Raw genomic sequence first — 24,041 nt, 5'->3', positions numbered from 1 at the left:
GTCACCCTAAATAATAATGTTCTTTTGGCCATTGTCTCAAAGGGACCTCAAAACAGTCATTGCTAAACCTCTCAACATCCCAAGGACGTGGAAAATTGTCTTGCTAGGGTGAAATCTGTTGCATTAGTGGCATTCCCAGACGTGCCCACAGTCACACAGTGTATTGAGGAAGGAGTCAGAGACCAGCATGAACACTATGGGTCTTTCTGTCCTGACTGGTGATATTGCGATCTAAACATTGTTTCTCTTCTTAAATTGGACAGTTCAGCTAAACTTAGGCTGAGTGACTGACCTTTGCAGGTTTGATCAGAACAGAGAACAAGACAGATCAGAATGACGTATTTCTTCAATTGCCATAGTGTAATTTAGGTCGGAAAGGAACTCTGGAGCTTCTGGCCCAAAACCCCTTTCAAAGGTTGCTCAGGGTGCTGTTGAAACAGGTGTTGAACAGCTCCAAGAATGGAGATTTCGAAGGCTCTTTGGCCCTTTTTCATTCTTTGTCTACTCTCATCATTACTTTTTCCTAATTCTTATCATACTAGAACTTCCCTTCTTGCAGCTTGTGCCAATTGCCTCTTGTCCTGTTGTTGTGCACCTCTGAAAAGACTCTGTCTCTTTCTTCCCTCTAGATCAACCATTAGGTAGTTGAAGACAGGAGAAAGATCCCCCAATAGCTTACTCTTCCTAAGATTGCACCAATCAAAATTCTTTTTTTTTTTTTTTTTTTTTTCTGGGAAAATATCACTAAACCCTTGCCCTGGTTTTATTTCTTTTCCCAGAAACCTAATGTCAGGTCTGCTGGGGAATGAATTCCAGCCTACGTGGACTGTTGGCCTTACCCACTATTGCATTCACGTATCCTTAGGAAGGACACGCATACTCTGACTCAAATCCTTGAATTTTTTTCTGCGAGCCACAAGGTTCCGATTGCAAGCAAGCAAGTACATTTACCTTCTAGTGGTTGTTTTAGATGTTCAAAATTTCCTAGTGTGTGAAAGCCAGTGCAATGCAGATGCTTTTAGGATCAGGTTCCTTGCAGATTAAATTGCTCTGACATCTGCAAAGTGATTCGCCTCTCAGTGTCTGTTTCAATTCCAATAAAATTTACAGTAGCCATATCTGACCACAAAGTGCTCCTATCAACTGTTGTGCAGTCCTCAAGCAAAACCCACATTTCCATATTTTTATTTTCACACAAAAGTATTCAGCACATGACAGAAGGTTATGGAACGGTATTATAAGATGTCAGAAAACAAATGCAACAGAAAGAGAGAGAAAACTCATGGCATGCTTTTTCTGTTACCAACGTCTTTCACTCTGCTGGTGAGATAAGCATTGTAAAGAGGTCTTCATTATAGCAGGTCTGTAGATATTCTGCCCTTTTCCATTTGTCTTTGTTACTCTCCAGCAGACTTAAGCACACAGGATTGGACTTGTGGAGCAGCTACGGGACAAGAAATCTGCCTGGGTGTCAGAACAGAAATTACTGACAACAGAGAGTTGGTATAAAGTGGGTGACTGGGCCCTTCACCCCTGAGAAACCTGGTCAAATGGACTGAAGCAAGGCACTGGAAAAGGGGGTGCATCTCAGGAGGGACCTTGATTATTGCTAGAGAAAGATGTCCAGGAATGTCGACTGAAGCTGGACAGCTGATCTCCAGCTCCTGATCCCCACTTACAGTACCAGCTTGCTCAGCTTATGTCTGCATTACCGTTCACATGACTTCTTGTGAGTGGAAGGGAAGAAGTTCTTGCTGTGGAGCTGGGCTTGTGAGTGAGCAGGACACCTGCATGCCATTCAGTTCAGGTTAGTATTAACCATGGAACTACACTAGCCATGACAATGCAGGAGGCGGGTGAAATTCTATGTACTTTGACACATGAAGCAGCAGACCACTTCCCATTTTTGACTCTGAAAATCTCTCAACTGAGGTGAACCCCGTCGGTCTTCTTCCTGCTACCTATCAACAGAGCGATGCTGTGGGACATGAAAGCCACCTTCCATCCTTGCTAAAAGTAGTCAATCTTAAATTGTCTGTGCTTCATGATAACTGAGACAAGGGAAAACCACCTCCCAAGCATTCAACTGCATATGGGCTGGGTCACTGATGGATGGGAGGCGTTTCCAAGGAAGGTCATGGTTAGTACAAGAGCAGGAGGTTGATCTGAGAGCAAAGTGGCAGAACAGCCCCAGGAGCTCTCAGAGCAGATGACAGAAGTGCCAGAGACAGCCGGGGAGAGTTAGTAGCATCATCCTGGGGAAGAAAAAGCAGAGGCTTTGCAGGCAGAAAGGGGCTCAGAGCCATGTGCAAAGAACCATCTCCCACTGCTTGTTTTCATCTGCTTGTTTTCATCTGTGCTTGGGAAAAGACAGCAATATGGTCATTCTTCATAAATAAATATACCTAGCACCCACTTCTTCGCCGGTGAAAATAACCCTGCAGACATTTTGCTACCTAGTCAGGTTTGAAAGGAACAGAAATATCACTGCTGAATTAAGCTCAGAAAGAAGTGGAGGGAAACCCAAATTATCCAAGTCTGGTCCAACTCTGTCTAGCACTTTTTTCTAAAGAAAAAAGATTTAATGCAAGTTTCTCTATTCTGCACCACCAAGAAAGTCAGGTGAGCATTTTGCTTCTTTAAATAATGCAAACCATAAAGCAGGCAAACACTTTTTCGCAAATACCTGCATCAGGCAATTAGCTGGTCCTTTCATTAAGCCATGACAAGGATGATGGTATGCTGTTGCCTCCCGCACTTTGACTTAGGATGAGAAAGCCCAGCGGCACCTTGTAAATCCCAACACTGCTGACAGCCAAAATCAGCACCAGCTCATTCCCCTGGGAAAAAGATTTGTGAGAAAGGTGCTGAGCTCTCCTTACCCATATGCTTTCTGTTCTCACTACATCTATTCCATCACCTGCTTTCTGTTCGTCTCTGTCACAAAATTCATGTGTGAGAGCCCAGAGCTGAGAAGGATTTTCTTTTTCCCTTCCCCGCTTCCCCCTCCCCCAAGAGAAGACACTTTTAAGTGTTTGAGCATTTCCTTAAAAAGGGCTTTTCTCCAAGTCCTGGCCTTCCCTTGCTGTCTATCCCTTTTGTTCTGTATGAATTATATAATGTCAAGTGTCCTCAGCAGCCATCCCTGCTCCAGTCCACCATTGCAATGTGCAAAGAGATGCACAGCAGAGAGAGAAAAGTGCAGAAAGAGAGAGAAAAGGTATTACCTGACATTAAAAGTTGCTGACCCTCTACAATTATTAATGCTGAGAGCAGATTTTTTTTTTTTTCATGTGGGAGGGCTGGGCAATTTTCACAAAATTACTGGGCTGTTTGGTGATCAGGCAGAAATTCAACTGCAATAACATGTTGCCCAGTTTCCTGCCCAATTACCGAGAGGTTTGGAGGTGAAGCCACAAAGTTTGACACCTTTGATCAAACCTTTCCTGCTATTTGCAGGAGTTTTCACCCTGAGCGTGATATGCCTCGTTATGGAGGTAACAACAATAACTTTCCTCCTCCAGTTTCAGGGCTGATGCCACAGAAAGCACCTGCTTATTGTTACTGGTGTTATGGAGAAATGCTGCACAGCAACACCCTCTCCCCAGGCTTAGTGGGATCAGTCATCAATGGAAATTATTTGGGACATTTGCCCTTTTTCTATTTTACCTGGTGCTATCATTTCTTATTTCTAGTTGGTAATTGCAAAGAAAATCCGGGTCTTTTTTTACAGAGGGGGGAAAAGAAGGACAGGGAAAGGCAGGGGCTTGCCCAGCACTACCCAGTAAACCAGTGACATATAGCCAGATCTCTTGAGACCTGGTTCAGTGGCACAGCTCAGAGGAAATGCTACCTGACAATAAATGTTTCATAAGCATGCATACATATATACGTGGATAACAAGGTAAAAGCTGCACATGATATTTCATAACAGTGCTGCAAATTGCTTCATGTATTTGCCAAAATATTTTCCAGAAGCAGCTCTGACTTTTGCTGTCCAATGGGCAACATGATCAAGCAACTCATACCCTTGTAACCATCTCCCTCTTGCTCTCCTTCTTCCTGCCACCTAAGTGGTCTTATCTCATCATTGAATGCTAAAAGTCAAATCCCAAATCTGAAGAGTTTTCATAGTGTTTCATGACAAGAGGTTTGTGGAGACTAGCATGCCTGAAACTAGTTCAACTCTACAAAATAAGGCTGAAATGCTGTGGAATATACTACAAAAATACAACCTTTTTACAGGTACTTCTGTTTGTTTAATCAGTGTAGCCTGGCCAGAATCTTCTATTCAAGGTGAAGGGGAAGGGAAAGGGGAAAGGGAAAGGGAAAGGGAAAGGGGAAATGGAAATGGAAAGGGAAAGGGAAAGGGAAGGGGAAGGGGAAGGGAAAGAGGAAAGGAAGGGAAGAAGGGAAGGGAAGGGAAGGGAAGGGAAGGGAAGGGAAGGGAAGGGAAGGGAAGGGAAGGGAAGGGAAGGGAAGGGAAGGGAAGGGAAGGGAAGGGAAGGGAAGGGAAGGGAAGGGAAGGGAAGGGAAGGGAAGGGAAGGGAAGGGAAGGGAAGGGAAGGGAAGGGAAGGGAAGGGAAGGGAAGAACGCTTGGCTGGTTGAAGTGGAGAAGTGCCGTGCTCCTGTTTAATCCATTAAACACTCAGACGTCTTGCAGGACTCGTGTTTCAGTTTTTTAGGTAAAGTTTACTGTTGCACTGAGACATCAGTGACAGAAGGCATCAGAGAGGGTGGGCTGCAAGGAAAGACAAAGTAGTTCAAAGTGCTCTGAGATGCTGAGGTGCCATGGAGAGGGGAGAGTAAGAGTTGACACACCAGACTCAGGCAACAGAAAGGCTGTAAATTGTTTTGAGTGCATTGGAGCAGAAATGATGTGCCAGTTGTTTTCAGTTTCCCAGATGTGAGAGGCTTCATGAATTAATTCAGCGAATGAGTGTGCTCTTGTGCTCTTGACCAAGTCATGCCCCTTCTCTGTTCCTGCCTTTGTTCAGCTACATCCTGAGCTTGTTGGGCTGGGGCTGCTTTTCAGTGTGTGCACATCCTCCACTTCACACACCAGGATCTTCCACAGAGTCCTGGTGAGAGAAAAAACAGCTTGTGTTAACAGGAAAATGGTCTGGGGAACAGCTGGGGTACAGCCCCAGGGGTAGCTGTGATGTCTAGTGAGGGATGCAACAACACACACCAACTCTTCCACTGCCTTCATTTCCTTGAAAAGGAGAGGAAAAAAAAGCGCCCCAAAATCTATGAGGCACAAACGTGTTATTTTTCCTTTTTGGAAAACAAACAGTCTTTTCAATTAGACTGATTTGTCCCTGAGACAATCAATCTGAGGTTTATAAAAGCAAACACTAGAGTAATTAGTTCTATCCAGGAAGAATATTAACTCTGTTTATCTTTGTGTAATTAATCACTGACCCTGCCAGCTCTACAAAATCTCCTTTGCACAGATGGGGCAGTGAAGGAGGTGAGCAGAGGGCAGGAGCGAGGAGACTAACATGTGATACACAACATGAGTGTGTCAGGATGCTGTAACATACATCTTCCCCCCACGCACCTAAACAAGTGGCCACGTAAATTCTGTGAAAGCGTATTCCAGCCACAGAGCCATGGGGCTGTGAAGGGCTGCTACTTGAAGAAACGATAAATAACATTTTTTAATATAATTATTTATATTAACCTTTTAGCTGTGGGGACATTCAGCTCTTCACTGTGGTTCATTTCCCTAATTGATAAAGCAGTTGCAGTGTTTTCCATGCAGCACTGCTATAACCAGGGCCCCAGCAGCCAGCAGGTGAACTGGCACTCAAATGCCTTCAGCCAGAGGAATCGCAGCATCTGGTCTGGCTGGATTGAACATTGCAAAGTGCCACCCCAGAGCTGGCTGTGTGTCAGTGGCTGGTGTTACAAGCTAGCTGTGGTTTACTCTGATCTCGAGTCTACAGGAATGAAGCAATGTTGAGTCTCTTCCTCTATCCCTGACCTCCAGTTTAACTTTGAAGAAATGTTTGGATTTATTCAACTGTTTTTCAACAGCATGAAACAAGATGAAGGTCTGTTTCCTTCTTCTCTTACACCTGGTATGATTGCACAGACCATCTCTCCTACGCTGCTGCAGTAAGATTTTTTTTTATTGATTCCACAGTAGCAGCTGAAAACACTAGAATGAGATAAAAGGTGACAAATATGAAATACGGTGTAAACATGTAACTAAGAGAAGTCAGGCAGAATGCAGCAGGTGTATGCAGCAGGCAGTTGGGAAGATTAGCAATAAGATGAACAGAACTGATGGGCATCTTGTCTTGTCAGGTTAAAGAAGACCAGTCTCAATTCCTGCCCACAGTGCCTTAGCACTTCTGTGTGTTCTGGATATAAAATCAGAAGAGGAGATGCAGGTCTCCGGACTCTTGACAGAGCCCAGGGTGATAGGGGACTTGCTTTGTCTGCCAAGATCTTGGTGATACTGCTCATGGCCGCTGGCTGACCCCATGCGTGTAAAATAGAGGTGCAAGGCTGGCTGGTGGGAGTGGGTGGGTCTTACTCCTCTACACCTCCAAAATGGTCTTACACAGGTTGGCTTGTACTGGCTTCGTTCACTATCCTTCGGATATCCTTTGGATTTACCAAAGGGCAGAAAGAGCTCATCCAAGAGGGCTAATTTCAAAAGAAATTTAGTCTGCTGGGCAAAACACAGTGTTAGCCACTGTTCCCATGAACGTGAAACATGTTTCAGCCTGTTTTCATGTCTATGAGGTCCTAGAGTTTGTCTTATCGGCCCTAGCAGAGGGGACTGCGTGTGTGTTCATGTGTGTCTCTCTGCATGCCCATGTGTGTGGAAGCAGGGGACATTTTTGGACTGATCCCAGTGCTTCTTCTGGTAAGATTTTGCTGTGACATGCGAAACACACTGTTTTGCATGCAGATCGTTGCTGCTGCTGGCAGCTTGCGAACAGCCCCAGGCCAAGCTTTTCCATTAAGGAAGAAAAAAGGTTCCCCCCCTTTTCTCACCCCCTTTACTGAGCTACCCTGCTATCTCAGCCACTCTTGGTTGCATCCAAAGAAGTTGAACTCCAGGTCAGAGGAAATCTGATCATCCTCTCCCACCTCCTACCCTGAGTTGCTGTTCATTAAGGTGAGGTATAGCTTTACCTTCACGGGACACTCCTTTTGCTCTTTATCAGCCCTGCTGAACACTAAGCAGGTCACATATGGCCTCTGTCAGCTACACTGCAAATCTTTTGTACCCTTTAATGAAAACATTGCCGGTGTTTTCCTTCTGTCGCTCTTGGAACCCAGCCGCATCTCGGTGATAAATGGTGCCTATTGATGAAGGAATGCTTCAGCCAGACCCATGATCTGCAAGGACACTGTGCCGATCTGAAACTCCAGCCAGGCGTTGTCTCCACCAGGGCAACAGGGGCTTCAGCCCCTCCCTGCAGGTGGGGCAATAAAACCCCCTCTGCCACTTCTTTTTCCACCAGGCATCGGGAAGGCTGAATTTCTATATTATCTTACATTGTTGTGATTGATAGCTACTAAATTATGAGATTGTCTATCATCAACTTCAAAACACAAGCTGAACATTATTTTTTTTCCAAAAATCTTCTAGAGGGCTTGTTTCAGTTTGAGAATGGGCTGTACTTCAAAGACTCAGTGAAAGAGTGAGAGTTTATGGAAATGCAGTGAAAGGCACTGCATCCATGTTATATACAATCAAAGACCGACAGGTGAAAGCAAGGGATGAGAAAGACTTAAGAACCAAGGGGCCAGTTTCTGTGCCTTCTTTCACATGAACCAACTGTTGTTCTGAGGAGACAAACCTGAGCTCCTCCTGCTGCTCCTTCTGAGCTCCTCCCTGGGTCAGACAGGTGGGGTATGAGTGCTATTCCTTGGTTTGGTAGTTTCTGTACAGTGTAGATACTGACCTGATCTGAGCTCACAGCTCTTCAGTGCTTTCCCATGGTCCATCCCTTGGGCCCATGAGGAGACATTGGTTCTCCCACAGTTCACCAGGACCTTGCTAGTGCCAGAGCGAGCATTTACTCCTGTGTCCTTCTTGTAGTGATATTCATGGTTGTGGAAGACTCAGACCTCTTGTTTGATCCAGCTTACAACCACCCTAACAAGGAGACATTTGCAATATATTTTTTTTCTTTTTTAGCCAGATCACCAAACAGATTTGACTCCCCATGCAGCTATGTGATCGCTGATAGCAAAACAAAAGGGGAAGCAGGTCTGTATGGCCAGGAGCTGGAGAAAGGCGAGTGCTCGTGGCTTTCTTCGATGATCTTAGATCACTTTAAAGCAGCCATTAATCCTCTCCCTTTAAAGAGCCATGATTTCAGTGTTGGATAATCTCAGGTCAAGCCTAAGTGGCTGTCAAGATGGGTGGTCATCACAATAAAATATAGGATATCAGGATGCAACTCAATTTAGCAAGTAATCTGCCAAAGTCAATGACCCTGTAATTAATGTCTTAAGAGAAGGAAAAGAAAATCTTTTCTTACAGGAAGGGAAAGACATTTTAATGTCTTCAGGGGGTTACACAACTGCGAAGTGTTGTCTAACAATGATAGCTGGGGAAAGGAATCTCTCTCAATTTCTGATTTCAATACTTCACTCACAGATGCACGAGATTTGAGAAGTCAGTAAGTGTTTCCTCCAAGTCAGCCTAACTATCATGTGTTCAAGCATATTTTTTCTATTCATTCTGAATGGGCTTCTCTGACCCTTACTGAGAATTTATCACAAGAGATCGGATAGAGATACATCATCAGCCCTTGGGTGGTTTTTTTTCTGTTTCCTTCTTTTGTTTCAAAAATACGATGACTTTTCCACAGCCACTGTGGCTGTAAATCGAAATTCCACTCGGACACTGCCTTAGACACCCAGCACTTCAGCGCTTGTGTCTGCAGCCTTCGATGTAAAGGGTTTCTAGGAGACTCAGGAAAAATGGTGAAATAATGCACCTGTGTTTCTCTTCAAAGCAAGGCAGCTGGATAGGGGTCATATTAACCTGATAGTCACATTTCTACCTTTGGTTTAAAACAGCTCTTGCGCTGCTAGAGGCACACTCAGCAGACTTTCTGCCTGGGCCATCCTCCATGTAATTTGAAAGCATTCACTGGTAGGGAAAAGCAGTTTCCTTAGCTTGAATGTGTCCTGCACAACTGGCTCCAGGCTCTTCCACGAAAGAGGCAGAGCTGCGTTGCAGTAGTCTGTGGATGACTACCAGGCCCAAGGGAAGGAGAGGAGGTGACAGGAGCAGGATGAGAGGGTGAGCAGGACACAGAAGCAGAGTGAAGTCCCTGGGGCTGTGAGTTGCTGCTCCTGCTGCCAAAAGGGGATTGAGAGGATGGAAAGAGGAAACAAGGATGAGCAAGGTGCTTGTCTTCTCCATGAACCTCCACTCCAGGGCAGCAGACCATTTCCATAGGAGCATCTGGTTATTCCCTCCTCAGCTGCAATTAGAGTTTCCTTGTACCTGATGCCACTGATGGGGCAGAGCACACACAAGGAGTTCGTACAACATACTCATTTCTCCCTTATGTCCCTTAGGTGGAAAACACCAGTTTTGGAGACACCTTCTTTTTTTTTAAGGTTCTTCACAAGACTGGGGAGGAACTTCCATGGTTCTTTGACCTCTCCTGCACACAACTGACACAGGGCTAGGTATGATTTGTTCACCAGTCCTTGAAACTTAGGTGCAGAAGTACAGTAGAGGTCTCCTTCAGGTGTCCCAGTTAGCTGATTACCAGCCTTATCACCTGCCCAGCATGTAAGCTCCGTAAATTATGGCAAGACTTACCAGCACTTTGGCAGTCCTGGCAATACACAACTGCAATAGTAGAAAATGTCCAGGAGCAGAGCTGGATATTTATTCAGTGCTGGCCTTTGAGTCCACAATGACACTGTGCAAAATGACGAGCTATTTCTCTTTGCTAGTGAAATTTGGAAGGTGAATAAAAAGGGGATTTATCAAGTGGTTTAAGGAGATTGGGAGTCCACATGAGGGGGAGGGAGCACACGCTTATGTGAGGAGCCATGGCTGTTCCCACAGAACAAAGAGATGAGAAAACCACTTCTTCCCCCAACCTGCTGTCCCATCACCCGTCTGCCTGTGCTTGAACTGCTGTGTGATTGAAATGAATCTGACCTTCAGAAAGAAGAAGCAAAATGTTACTTTTTTTTCCACACACAGCCTTTGGATAAATGCCTTGGTGGTCTGATACACCGGCACAAAGGAGCCATTAATGGCACGGGGAGTCCCAAGGAAGCGGTGATGCCACCTAGGAAGGCACTGTGGTCGTAACTCTCCCAGAGGCTTTTTGCTTTCTTTCCCACCTGCCCCAGATCAAAGGCCTCAAGGAAAATGGATTTTAGGAGGTGGCAGGGTTAGCTGTTGTGAGCGTATGCTTGTGTGTTTTACTGCCATATCCCAGCGGTTGTGCAGCTTCAGTGAAAACTGGAGCTCTATTATTAATTCTCTTGTATCAGTAGAAGGAAGCAGGGCAGTGGGGTCAAGTGAACTGAAAGAGGCCTTGCAAAGCAAGCAAAAGAAAGCATTGAGGGGAAAGTAGCACTATCAACTCTTGTGATGTGATAGCAACTTTCACCATCCTTGACCTCTTTCTGAAAAACTGTGCTTATCAGAGATAAATGACTGTGCTGGGAAAGCTGAGAAATTGGATTGGACAGCAATTCAAAAGGGTTTTTTAAAGCAGCGGGGGAAAAAGAGTAACTACATGTTTTATATGAAAAGTGCAGGTAGATTATAATGGCAGTTATATTTTTGAAACAAGAAATTAGACCTATGGTCATTAAAGATACTAAAATGAAATTATACAAAGTGATCACAGACTGAAATCGAACAGTCTAAGGATTCACAAAATAATCAGAGGTGATTGTGTATGTACGCTATCATAAGATATTATATATTATTTATATTAACTATTGTCTGTAGAATTATTTAGGTTTTGTCTTAGATATAACAAAGTGTGTTATCTAAGCTGAAGCGTACTCTTTTGTAGAACACATTGTTTAAGGCCATGTCCCTGACCATGAGACAGACAGATGAGTTCTGACAGGGACTGAAGCACACAGGTGGTGGCCAGTAATGCTCTGCTGCCTGTGGTGTGAAGCACATGGACCAATAGAGCTTCTGAGACACACCACCTTGTTTTCACCTTTAAATGCTAAAGAAAGGAGATGATGACTCAAAGTCATGATTGCAGTGGAGAAGAAGAAAGAAGTGCATCGTGACTTCAAACATGCCCAGAGCAGCCTTGCCTGGGGCCACCACCCCTTGCAGTGTAAGGAACATACATGCCTGTGGAAAGCAGCAAGGTGCTGTTTATTTTCTTTTCTGTTTTCCTACAAAAAAAGCCAAATACAGAGCTAGCACAGTTTGGATGCTGGTTTATATCCAATGAGATTCCCATCCCCTGGTCTTACTTGTGCAGTCATTTGAGCAAACGCTGAAATCTTCATTACAGAAGGTCACCTGTGCAAGTATTTTCCAACTGTGAAATGCTTCGTTCCCTACACAGGCTCTTAGGATTACTGTTAGACTCGCTGCTTTCTCTGGGGGAGGAAGGCAGAGAGGAAGCTATCTGTTTATCCAGGTTTCTGTGAAATTGCTATTAACCTGTGACACGATGCAAGGCTTGCTGGCTCTACCTGCTGGCTAGAGGGGAAACCACACTCCCCTCGCTAGGATGTCCTTAAAGCATTAACAAACCATTTCATGAGACAGTGGATTAGAGATAATGGAAGAAATCAAAAAGCAGCTGCTACCTGATCATTTTCGAGCTGTCAGGTATGCCAGCAGAGCAAGACTGATGGTCCAGAGCAGAGGGAATTGATAACATTTCTCTGCTTCCTGTCAGGCTCTCAATAACTGAGCAATGAGAAACATCAGTCCCATTGCAACAGTTTCATCTGTGTGAAGATTAAAGCTCAGACCATCATACGTCCCGCTGCAGTTTGGAGAATTGGGGATTGACTCCATTTCACCTCAATCTCATTCTGGTCTAGGGCACTGCAAAGCCAGGGGCTGCAAGGAAGGTTTTCATTACTGAATTTTAGCTCGATAGTCTGAGCTCTGATGGAAAAAATGAACAGCTACAAAAGCAAAAAGGGGCTTGTCTGTGGTTTAGCTGATCCTTTTTTATTTGGCGTATCGGCAGGAATGAAGTGAATGGCCTCTTCTCTCAGCTTTTTCTCCAAATAACGATTGCCTCCAAACAGTGACTCTTACGCAACCGGTATTACAATCTTGACATTGTAATCCTTTCCTGAACACATTTTCAAAGTCGACAGTAAAGAATAGGGTGTTTTTCCCTTCCTAACTGCCATCCCAGCCTGGCTCTTCATGTCAGCTTGAGCTCTCGTGCTCATATCTTGTCACAGACAATCCAAGGTATGACTCTCCAGGAGCCTTAGGGAGCTTGCATGCCAAACCCAGAGATGAAAATCAGTGGGTTTCCTGTGGAAAAAATGCTCAGAAATCTTATCAGCCCAATAATGTTCATTTCCAGACATGTCTAATCCTGAGGGACTTGCCACTGGATTTACATCTGGATTGTATAAGTTTCACTGAAACACCTGCATTAGGCTCCCTCTCCAGTCAGCGGAAAAGATCAGCAGGGTTGACAGAGTCCTCTTGGAGGTACTCTGCTGTGCCGGAGGCTATGGCAGGAGCACAGGGTGATGAGTCTCCTACCTTGGACACCACAACAAAGGACAGAAAATGACAAGGATACACTGGAGTCATAGCTAATAACTCTGAGTTATCAGACTGGAACCCAGCTCCAGTCTTTCCGGAGCAAACCCGCATAGTCTGGTTTTATCCCTCAGAGGAGTAACTGAGCATCACCGTGTGAAAGGCTTGTGTCTCTGGAGAAAGAAGAGGTCATTTTTAAAGCAGAACCACTCAGCAAGGGAAGAATTTTCCGCAACCCCTGCCCCGTATTTGCCAAACTTTGCTCCCACTGGGGTCAGGACTCAACAGTTAGATCACCCTAGGCAGCCTTTGAAAACTTCTGCTATTCAGGAGATGTACCTATGGGATTTGCCTAGCGCAGATCACAAAGTTTTTCTTTTTCTCTCTTACTTAATACATTAAACTTTTGTCCCATGCACACTGACAGCGACTTGGAGAGCTGATGTCCTCCCTGAGAGACGTGCTCTTCTCTCATAAGCAAGAAACTAAAGTGGGAGTGTTCAGCTGCGTGTTTATGGTTCCCTCTGGGTACAAACTGGATAGAGATATTGCAGCTATGCTGTCAAACTACAAAGAGTTTGGATCCCAAATTGCTTGCCCAAAATTTACTACCACCACCAAGCACAAGATGTACATCAAAACCTTACAGATTCAGAATGATCTGTCCACTGTTCTGGTGGAGCTAAACCATGACATGGTCCTTTTGTTGTTATGTAGGGTGAATTCTGAGCAATTTTCTACTGGGAGATAAAATCTTTCTGTGGATTTTCTAAAAGATGCTCCGAAGCTTGGCTTTTCGGCTTTGTGAAAGAGCAACGGAGATGACTAGGAATAGTTGTTGCCTCTTTAATACATGCCTGCCATACTGATTGCATGCTGCGTGGCCAGAAAAGTGGCAAAACACCCCTAGAATCTCTGAAAAATCTGATTATATGCATGAGGAAAAAAAATACCTTCCAAAAGCTGCTTTGGACAAAGTGATGTCAAAACACCCTAAATAAATACTATGTTCACAATAGTTCTATTAAAACAAGGATCCCATTGTGCCCGGTACTGTCACGACACAACACAAGCTAAGATTACCCTTACCCCAAAGAATTTATGTTATTAAGCTGAGAAAATAGGAAAATTCATTTTCTTCACTTTACAGGTGGAAAAGAGTAAGTGATTTGCCCAAGGTCACACAGGAAGTCTATAAAAGAGGCAGAAACATGACCCCGTTTTGCTGAGCTGTATTCTGGAGCCGTAACCACAAGGCCATTTCTCCTCTCCCAAAGCAGAAATTGGTTCTGGCTGCAACAATTTCTCAATGAGGGGATTTAACCATCGTTTGGGTCTCCGTCATGGGTGGGCGGAGCTGAGACAAACCTCACCATTAAGCTCATGATGGTATTCATAGAATTGACTGTGTAGATGTCCCCAATGCCCAGAAGAAATTCATTATGCAAATGACCTTCAAAATCAGCCCATCATTTCAAGTTGCTAATGCAAAACAACTTTCCTTAAACTGCATATCCAAAACATTTCCTCCAAGCAGCAGGCTTTAAAATATATATATGCACATATATATTTTTTATTTAATCAGTATTGTATTTCTCTGACAGATTGGTCCAGAATGCAGAGGGAAGGGAGAAGCCACTGGAATGTGTTCTAAATTAATAGTGAATTGTGACACAATCCAGAGCACTCATAATAATCAAGTTAGTATGTTTTACATTTTCTCTCAATGTGTTTTGCATTTTTGCTGCATTGGGAAGGAGGCTTTAGATATTGAAACAACATAATGTTAAACTTAAAAAATGACAATTCAAACACCGGGTGCTTTAAATAGCACATACCTTGATAGTCTAATTCTCTGTGCAATGTACACATGGCTTTGTTAGGGACCTCTCTAATAAATATAGATTATTTATGGTTAATGGATGAGTGCTATTATAGATTGAAAAAACTTCTGACTCCTGCCTGGCTAACCACTCAGCAATGTTTTTTTCACACATGGGCAGTAACAAAATTGTAGTAATGAAATGAATGAGCGTTTGCTTTTATTGTTCCTGACCTTTACCTGGGAATTCTCCCAAGGCATGGAGGATGTGTCTCCATGTTCCCTGCAATCGTGTTTAGTGGTACCAGAGAGATATTGTTTCTGCCTTTCCCAGCACCACATCCTGCTTCCTTCTGTTTTCTCTTCCCATCTATGTTAAACATTACCCTACATTCACCTTATGACCTCGAGGAAAGGCTGTTGCGAGGTTTTAGGCAGCAGGGTTATTCAGTGGGTCTGGTTTAAGAGTCAGGTTATTTGGCTTTCAATTCTTCAGTGAAAGGGTGAAATTTGTTTTCTGTTACTTCAGTCTTTTAAACAACAGGTACCTCATTTAAGGTCATTGCATATCTCTTCCATTCATCTCATCTATCTTGGACATGATAGATGAATCACAATTGAAGATGCCAGTTTCTCTCCATTCCTGCAATGGGATTCTCCATAAATGGTGTAGTCGAGGAAGCAAACTTCGAAATGACTACAATTAGGTTAGAGGAATCCTGTCATGAACTGTCCCATAATGAGAGAGAGACACACATCTTAGGCGTCATGGCTAGCATAACTGTGAAACTCAGCTCAACAACAGGCAATTTGGGCTGACTGAGGTAGGACACAGCCCAACCCAGGGTCCTTGGGCAGGAAACGGAGAGCAGTAGCCACGGTCTTAAGAGTAACAACCACAGTGTAGGGTTAGCACATGACTTTAGGTCACTTCTCCGCTTTGGTTTGAAAATTCCTGGTATTTGTCATCTTTCATGTATTCAGTTTGGAAGTTCTCCATGGCAGCAGGATCCTCCTTCTCGGGGTTTGTATGGTTACTTGGACCACAGAGTCACTTGGACTTTAGTAAGGGTGGATTCTCCTGTAAGAAAGTTCATGTCTTCTTTAGTCCACATTCATATATCCACAAGCGGGCAAGTGTAGCATAGGAGACAGAACAGTTTGCTTTCTAGTCTGATTATGCATCAAGAGGTACATAGTGTCTAATCAAGTCAGTCTGACTGTTGATTGACCTAAACAAGTCTTGTGAAGCTAATACCTACTTTCCCTCTCTTCTTTTGTACAGGTAAAACAGCATTGTACCTCACAACAACAGTGTCTTGAGAGCAACATGGCAAGTACATAAATTTTTATTTTATTTAGGCAAAACAACATTTAAAAGACTTCTAAGAGAGTTCCATCTTCTGTGCCATTCTGTAATATATATTTCACTTTCTAGGACTGATAAATAACAAGTGATTCCTGTTGGGCTGATGATTAATTGTACATTTTAATGGTAATACCAAAAGGCACTTTTTAGTTTTCTTCTTTGTATGTGTGTTGCTGGCTGGCTAATCAGGTTAGACGTGTCTAATCATTGGCAATAGGTATATTAATTATGTCTCCTATTATATTGATTTCTAAGTCAGAATTCAAGATCACCTTGATTGTCTAAATGACAGATGACTTAAGTCAATAAATGGTTCTTGGAGAAAGGAAGAAAATTGAAATAAATTGACACAGAAAAATGCCTCAATATGTGCATGACTTGGATTAAAAGAATTAAAAATCAGCTCATGTATGTCATCTTTACTTAATTTTTGAAAGACTATTTACATCCTGTGGTGATGGCTTTGATGCCTAAATGAGATTCTCAGAATGAGACTGACACAGTTAAGCTGGTCCATTATGTGCAATAAACAGTCTTTTTGTAAATTTGGGGTTTTTTTACTAGAACTGTGTAGTTTGAGGCTCCCCATCCCCATGCTGAGTGCTAGCCATGTCTACAGCCAGACGCAAACCTCAGTGCCAAAGAACTTCAAGCTAAACAGGGCAAGCTGGAAGGGCAAGAAGACTTGCCCAACGTCCTGTAGCAAGTCTCTGAAGGAGTAGAGAATCGAGCAGTTGAAGGTGGGTACCCATCTGATGATGGCCAACTAGTCAAACCAACACCCAAACAGGTTCACACCCTAATTAACATGCAACTCAAAGAGACTTGGAAGAGTATTTGAGACAACCCTATTTGTCAATGATGTGCCTTGTTAGATTAGCTCAAATAATTCAACACATTAACCGGGGGCGGGGAGTGAAAAATACAAGGTGATACAAGTTCTGACCACAATTCCCACCATCTTCTCTAGAGTGCTAAAAAAAAGAAAGAAAAAAAAAAGACTGATGCCACTACTTTCTTGTAGAAGAAAGAAGTCATTGTCTAAAGATCTTCCAGTCAAAGACTGGAACATTTGGGAGCCTCTTTTCCTAGGAACATCCTGAAATCAGTTTTCCTAATAAAGAAAGAAGAGTATGTCATTTATTCATCTAACCCACTGACCTGGGTTTTCCTAGACTCACTGTTCCTCTGCTCTTCACAAATCATCTTTCTTAGCAATTGACCAGCACCTCTGCTTAATGTGAAGGATAGCGTTGGTCTACCACAAATTAACCAAAGAGGACATAATACAGGGATTGTTATAAACATTCCATGTTTGTAACTCAAACTACTGCACACCTTCCAGATGCAGCTTTATCTGTGATGCACATCAAACAAACTCAACCTTCTTGAGTTGCAGTAAGCTGTTTTACGATCTGGATTTACTTAATCCTTTTTGGTTTGATTTTTTAAGAAGTCCAGCATATACAAAAAGCTCACATATCCATAGCCTAGTAGCAGGTTATTACCAAGAACAAAAAGTGGGTTATTGTGATGGGGAGAGAATTTTAAAAAGACACATATCCATAAAGAGCATCTTCATTAGCTTTGCCACTCACAGAAATGCTTGTTTGTTATTGAATACTCCCACAAATTCATTTCTTACTTGTATCTAGTCACCAGATGTTAATTTTTAAAAGTATCTGTTACCTTCAATCTGCTCATACCAACTATTCACTGATCTTTGCATGACTGGTTATTTATTTTGCACAGTATCCCTGTCTGTTTTCTTATTCCATTCCTAACGCTTTCTGACTTCATAATGGCATAATATGACTCATAAGAAGCAAATAATGAAGAGCAATTAACTATTGAAGTCCTAGCAACACAGTCATTACTTATGGTCTGGGCTTCATCGTCCATCAGTAAGTCTCCAGACACTTTCAGCAACCAAGTAATGTGATGCCACTCCTCAGAACAAATACATTTGCCACTTGTATTCACAAAATACTGTCTCCAAACCAAAATATTATGGTAGAATATTTTGGAACCTTTTTTTCAGCACTAACAGTGCTAGTGAAGTTGCAGGCGAATGAATGTGTTAGCAAAAGAGATAGCTGCAGATTTGTAAGTAGAAAGTGTGTGCCGCTGATACTGATGCTAGTCTAGGATATGTAGCATTGTAAGACTGATCCAAACTGTTTGATGTGACAAATGGTTTCTCTTGTTTGGTATGAACCACTGAAGGTTGAGAGAAGATACTATTGACTGATGTGAACCAAAATGATAACATTTTTGTCTGACGGAAGTGGAACACAAATCATGCAAGTTCTGCATCATGCCATATTATGGGTGTTATGTACTTTGTGGTCTAAGACCTCGTGAAGACCCAAGCTAGAAACATATCCAGTGATAACTACGTGTGGGAGAGAAAAACTATTTAAACCAGAGGACAATGTTGACATAGGAAAGAGGACATGAAGAATGGGATAAAATCTGGCTGTCAATATAAACTGTCCATGAATATGTTCAGGCTAAAAACTGGGAAGAAGGGAAATGCAGTCTTGTAACACTCTATAATAAGAAGAGGGAGCACAAAAAGCAAACATCAGAAAAAAAGACCTGTGGTAAGTTTTGATGGAACTTGATGAAGTTGTGTTTTATATGTACATCTAGGAGGCCCTTCGAGACCTATGTCATCTCTCAAAGGAGTACTCCACCAACATGAAAAAGAAGTTAATAATGTGATACTAACCTTTACTTAGAGAAATTTGGGGAACAGAGAAAGCCAATCCCAGTTTATGGTGCTGTGCTTTTGGTATCTGTCATTGTTACATTAAAATCATGGTCTACTTTCTGTTAGAGCATATGTATTAAAGCTATCTTGATGCAAAAACAGTCCCAGCAGCAGATCTGGACAGTGGCAAGTTACTCCTGTGTATGTAAAATGTGGCTGGAAAAATGTATGTACACTTTGTTACATGTCATGGAAGTTTATTTCTTTTCTTTCTTCTTTAAATCAATCATTTGACTGCCCTCAAATATCAGCCTTTAGACGCAGGAGGCATTTATGCAAGCAGGCTATTACTGTATCCACCCAGACCTCCACGCTGATTGTGCAGATTATATAAACCTTTTGGTTACATTAGCACCTGAATATGATTTATGAGGGCAGACGGGAGATGGTGATTGACCCACTTTCATGAAAGCAGCCGGTTTGCTGTGAAACAGCTTCCGGCATAAATCATTTTAGACATGCTTTTACACCAGGACTAAATAAACACTCACTTACCCCTGGTACCTGCTAATATGTTAACAAGTAATGTCCTCAAACAGCCTCATTATTTGATTACATCCGAGATTGGGGACTTTGTGCTGTTGCTTTCTCTGCCTGCCAGGATCTCACGAGCCCAAACACATTAGCTCACTTGAATGCAGAGAGAAAGTGGGAGTTTATCAGCCTCCATTATCAACCCAGCATAACAAAATAAAGCATAAGGGCATTTATGATCTCATGACTGAGGCATTATAACACAAATGTCTTAATCCCTGCAGTTCTCAACAGTGCTGTTGCCATGTCTTTGGGTCAGTAACATGGTGCAGGATTAATTAAGAAAGACAAATACAGTGGAAACAAGGGAAGCTGGAGGGGTGCCTGCATCCCATTCCTGCCTGCACTTGTGACCAGTGTGCTCTTGGCCTGTGGAATATATGCTCTGTTGCTGCAATGTGCACAACGTGCCCCTCTTCAGCGACAGTTACCGAAGTGGACCATGGCTGTGGGTGATCCTTCATCCCTGAAGAGAGGAAGGTAATCACCCAACATGAAGGAGAAGCAGACACGCACACACAGACAAAAGACAACTTTTATCTCAGGTGCAGACTGCAGTTACTAGCTTTGCTGCGGAAGTAATGCTGACCACCAGCTCAAGATGAACTTACCCAAACCACTGCATATCTGCAGGTAACCATCCCTGTGTGCAAGCAAATACAAAGTCAGACAATGAAGCTGGGCCTGCACAAACCACAGTTATCCTAAGTTATATCACTTTTCTCTTTTCATGGCTCAAGAGTGTCAACATCGACAGCTGGACTCACTTATTCTATATAATATCATTATTTTGATATGACTCTGACATGTTAACAGGCCTCGTGAGCCACTTTGAGACCAGACCTTTTGTTAGCATGAGGCTCTTTCCAGCACCAGTGTTTCTAGTTGTTTTTCTAGGCACTGAAGGATGTTGTAGAAAGTGCAGGAACTCGGCTTAGATAGAGCAGAAGGAGAGAAAAAAAGATCCATGAAATAAGAGAGGGAAACAGCACTCTGGGAGGTACATAAGCTTTATGTCCAAAATATGGTGGCAACCACTTGTTGTTAGCATCAGCCACCAGACGCACCTTCAGTGATTTCAACAATAAATGACTCCCTCCCAAGATACTTTGTCAGCTCACCGCCACAGCAGCTGTGACCTTACAAGGAGATATTCACTACTGCTTCAGGGAAATCAATATGTTTTTTGTAGTCCATTAGACTGCACTTCTGTTATCTTGGGCAAGTGAGAATGCAGGCCTCCAGATGACACATTTGAGAGCCACCAGTGGAGGGGAGAGGGTGATCGAGTGGGTGCCTCCATAGTATTCAGGAGTGCAAGTGAGGACCTAGGTTTCACCTGGAAGCTGTATCTCCTACTAATATGGACCTGAAGCTAACCCCATGTAGAAATGTCCCACCTCCAGGCTTTGGGGACATCCTTGTACCACAGAACCTGCTTTCTTAAAACACAGGGCAGAATCCCTCTTGACATTAATATCTGAGCAGGTATCAATGAAAGTTAACTCAAGCTGATAGACATGCAAGGCTGTGGGGTTGCTACAAGACGAAAATCAGGCCTGTAATGCCAGGAAATTGTCCCCATTTTCAACATACTTATCTGAGCTCAGAAGTTTAAGAAATCCATTTAAGTCATCAATAACCAAAACCTTTACATTTTTATTTCCTCAACTGTGATGGAGCCATGCCATACTTTACAACAATAGGCGGTTATCCCTTGTGAAACCTAGAGCAGATTTAACAGACTTCAGACCCCAATTCGGGAAAGCTCCCCATCATAGGAAAGTGTCAGAAGTGCATATGAGTCCCATTGTAGTGAGAGGGACATAAACACATCCTGGAAGTCAAACACAGGTTTGGATATTTTACTGAATCAGGCCCTAAATGCAAGCTTCATGAATACTTTGAACTCTGTGTACTCCTTTACTTAGGACTACATTTTTCCCCCATCTTTGCTAAGAAAGGTTAGCAAAACTGATAAAGGTGAACACTGAACAGAGACCATTTTTATTTTATTAGATTTATTTTGCACCTCACATTTATCGTGGCTGTCCTAGCAGTGATGCTGTCCTAGCCATGATGTAATCTGCAATTAACTAGTCTCCTTTTGTCAGCCTGCATCATCAAAGCCGGTTTTTATGGAGTGTTAAGTCTAATATTTACAGTGTTAAATACTTGGACAATATTTAAATTGGTTTCATCACATACTATATTTAGTTGGACTGATATTGTCTGGTTAACAGCAATGAAAACAATTCTGTTCTTCTGGGTTTTATATTTTGAGTGGGTATTAGGTAACTGGAAAATATGGTCATTATATTTGTCTAACATTTCTACAAGTTGTAACATGGCATTTCAATTTGGGCTTTAACTCATGAATTATCCATACGCAAAACTTTTGAGAAGTTTCCAGGTTCAACATCCAAACAAGCGCAGAGTTCACTGGCGTGTCTGAAAGGAAGGCAGTTTAATATTTATACACATATATAGAAAAGTATGAAGACATTTTTCAGGACCTTTTCTTTCCAGCAATGCTGCTGTTACACAAAGCCTCCTCCAAAGGTATTTTTAATGTCAAACAAAAATCACAATTAATGTGTGATCTAATCCCAATCTCACAGAGACAGACATCGCTACATTTCTGGGTATTGCTTCTTGGAGTTTATATTTGTCCATGTGATTCATGTTTGCCTCCACTTGTAGCTTATGTGGCCAATCTTGCCCATACTTTCCTGAGTAATTTTGCCCTTTGAACCAAAGGCCTGTAGGACATTGCAGCTGTGCTGACTTCTCATGTCCATCAGCAAAGAACTCCTTCTTCAAATGACGACGATGTCTCTCTTCTTCAAAGTAGAGATGTTTTCTAGAGGTTTTTGCTAATGTTTATGCATTAGAGCAACTGTTGGAAGAACCTTTTTTTTCAACTGCAGGGAAAACCTTTTACCTTCTTTTATGTCTTAGCTTTTCTTTCTTTTCCTAGTGTTGGTATTAAGACATCTTCCCATCTCAGCTGTGTGATTTCTGGCTATCCCACTGAGTTAGTCATTCCTCTCCTGGATGATCACAGCCATGGTCTCTGGGCCAGAACAATACCTGTGCCATATGTTGGCTCTTGTCCACCAGAAATTTCTGCTCCAGAATTGTCTATAGTTCTATGCAAGAGTCAGAACCATGAAGGAGCACAGCACGGAGAAGGATTTTCTCCCGACTCAGAAAGGACTCTGCTCACAAAACCATGACTCTGACTCAGCTTTGTTGAGCTAGGTCTGTACGCAGAGGATCGCACTAACAAGAAAGAGCTGTAATCCCTTCAGACAGCCCTTTGAACTGACCAGGAACTCTTTGACAAAGCCTGATACAACTTCTGAAACACTGGAAACTTTTAGTCATCCATTTTATTTATTTTTAGCAGATAGAAATTACAGATGCTGCAGAAATCTGCAGGCAGGCTACAGGAAACTAAGCACAAACCAAGTAATTTTGTTAGTTATTGTATGAAATGAAAATTCATGTGTTTCTTTTTTGATAAGTCATAGGCTTTCGAGACTTGAAATCTGCCTGGTTTTAGACTTTTTAAAGAAACCCACTAAAGTTCGTTTCTCTCTGTGGACTGCAGTTTCTCCTTAGCACTGCAATGTGAGTTTGTTTCATTGGACTTAAATTTGTAGTATGAAAGCAGTTCTACTTCCCCTTCTGCTAAACTTGTACCAACGCCTTCACAGATGTCACAAAATTGATGCTTGCACATAGCTGGCTAGAAGAGGGGTCAGTTTGAGGAAGGAAGATCCCATCTATGTGTGATACTGCCATGACTTGGTGACCAAAGTCCCCCGTGTGTCTTTTTAAAAGTAGCTTGGGTGTCACTCACTGAAGCTCCAGCTTTCAGAGTGTCTAACTGAAAGGAAAGCTTACTCATTCTATAAATAAATGAGTAAAGCCATCAATAATCAAATAAAATATGCTGAATTCACCATCCCTGGTAGATCACTTGGGTAAGGCTGCAGTCTACCCTTGGCTCCTTCCCATTCTCTTACTAGCTAAGTATTCCTGAAGGCAGCTCGTCAAACAAGAAATCTTTGCTTTGGCTTCAATGACAATGTCAAATTATCCAGGGCTAATAGAGCAACCTGGGTACCATCAGAGCCCCTGAACAGTCACTAACAGAATGTGGAAAGCCTTGACAGTATTTATCTGTTTTCTTTTCTATATGCTTATGAACCATCCACTCTTACAGAGGGGGACACCTCTGTAAGACGTTTCCTTTTCTACAGAGGAAATAATGTGCTGAACACTTCTTCCACAAACACTGATCTTGTCATTCAAAACACGGTTGAGACTTTTAGAAAGGGTTTGAGTGGCCAAAGTTGAAATTTTTTATTGCTTTTCATTCTGTCCTCGCTTTTGCAGGTTGGACCTCAGTATTCAGTGCCTAGCAAATATGCTCTTCAGTTGTGTTTTGGAAATCCCTGGTGAAAAAGTCACAGAAAGCTGAGGGGTGGGAAGGATAAAGACCGGGGAACCAATGTTTTTGCATGTTATTTGCTATTTTCCACATGGTCCCATGTAATTTTTGTATAAATTGTTTTATATAAATTACATAAAATACAGCATTTTGCAACTTTCACTTAGTAAGACAGTCTTTTGCATATTTTTTTAGGGAAAACCTCCTTCCCCAACAATCTTCAGGACAATTTGTGAAACTTGCAAAATATTGTTGTTTGTACAAAAAGAGTTTATTTCAGGCTTTTCTAAAGCATTGGGCTGGTTTGGGAAATGGGAAAGGCTTAGTCATATTCCTTAATGAACCTG

The sequence above is a fragment of the Accipiter gentilis genome, chromosome 8 (assembly GCF_929443795.1).
Source record: "Accipiter gentilis chromosome 8, bAccGen1.1, whole genome shotgun sequence".
In the NCBI taxonomy this organism is placed as follows: Eukaryota; Metazoa; Chordata; class Aves; order Accipitriformes; family Accipitridae; genus Astur; species Astur gentilis.
The sequence above is the reverse complement of the archived record's forward strand: the minus strand, read 5'-3'. Positions refer to the sequence as shown.